Source organism: Cyprinodon variegatus, unplaced genomic scaffold, assembly GCF_000732505.1.
Source record: "Cyprinodon variegatus isolate N-32 unplaced genomic scaffold, C_variegatus-1.0 Scaffold1660, whole genome shotgun sequence".
In the NCBI taxonomy this organism is placed as follows: Eukaryota; Metazoa; Chordata; class Actinopteri; order Cyprinodontiformes; family Cyprinodontidae; genus Cyprinodon; species Cyprinodon variegatus.
The window spans coordinates 98917-100671 of NW_015152113.1; positions in this window are offsets into that span (position 1 = coordinate 98917).

Consider the following 1755-nt stretch of genomic DNA (forward strand, 5'->3'; position numbering starts at 1 on the left):
GTATGACTATGGAATAACATTTCAAATAATCACACTCACTTACCACGAATGAAAACTTGATAGAGATCCTTCATCCTTTCAAGGCATTTGTCACTCTGGTCTGTCAGATGCCACCTTGGATGCAGGACTTGTGCAGACCAGGTGCTTGCCTTATTTTTCTTGGCAATGAAGACAGTTGCCTTATATCCAAGAGTGTTTAACTTTTCAACCTGAAAATAAAGATCTATATTATACAATGTATACAGAAAAATATCCTAAACGAGAGAGATGCACCAAATCGGTACCTGGATCGGATATTGGCTCTGATTCTGACAAAAGGCCCACTTATGCTCGACACAGAAGACACTTGTGGACAGTTTCTTCCGTTATCTGCATCGGTTACGTATGTAATTTGGTGCATTTTTGAGGCTGTCATATTTGTCATATTTATTTTGGTCAATTTTCTGGTCACTTTAGTTTATTCCTTGTCAGTATTTAATAACATAACTTAATTGGAAGTCTGTGTTTGTGTTCTTTATTAAAATGAAATCATTTAGCAATATCATAAAATGTCCAGGCAGAGCTGCACATACAGTATGGTTTCAATTCTTTTCAATAATCATCGATATCGATCAATATGCATTTTTTTTTATCGATAAGCTTTTTTTCTATATCGCCCAGCCCTGGTTCCAAGGAACTAGTCACATCAATTTTATTTTTGCAATGCCGTTTACATCATCATTCAGAGCAGAGAAGTGTTATTTTCTTCTTTTTGGTCCTCATGTACTCTTTCTTTCTTTACAGAAAATACTAACTACATTTATATCTGTGTTAATTTGTTACCTTTTTTAACAGGGATAAATGTTTATGTTATGAAATCCAAAGGTATACGCTTTATTCATTTGACAGTATCGGATTGGGATCAGCCGATACTCTCAGCTCAGGTATCGGTATCAGTTTGGATCGGAAAAACTTGATTGGTGAATCTCTACTAAACAATTATAAATGTCTGAAACATTGTGGACAGTAATTGCGTAAATAATAGCTACAGCAGTTCAGTAAGACAACTCTTGAGAGAAAACAAATTGCTGAATTTCACGTACCAAGACAGATGCCTCATCCAAAACATGTGTGGTGGTTTGATTTTTCTTTTGGTTTTTTAACCATGTCTCCTTTTTTGCATCAAATTTCTGCAGTTTTTTGGCCAGTCTTTGCTTCCTCGGCTGATCTGACTGGCAGTACTTGCACTTCTTTGTGGCAACACCAATAGCTGCTCCACAGCCCACGCAGGTGGTTGTAGTTGACCCCCGTGGCATCTTCAACTAATAAATAGATCAATCTACATGTAATAAGAAAAGTGACAAAGGAAATGCATTATTTACAGTAGGCTAATTGTTATCACCCACATTTAAAACAAAGGCCTTCTTTACCAGAATCAATCATGTCAGACATCAACACTTCATTTAGCACAGCACTACTACAAGGGTGTGTCACATCACAGCATCAAATCCAATGCAATCTTCATCAAATGCCTATACTGATTCCGAAAAATCTTATATACACTATCTCCTAGTTGATTTCAGTTTTCATCTTGATATAGGCCTATAATATATTTTAGCAGGTATGATTTTATCACTTGTGTTACTGTAGCTACTATCTTGTTTTCATTCTGCTGCAGTAACGGGGTCTTGGAATTGTTAAGGAAGAAAATACTCTAAATAGTTAACTTTGGAAAAAGGTTGGGTGTTTCTCTTCCTCTCCCAGGTGCGCTCAGCG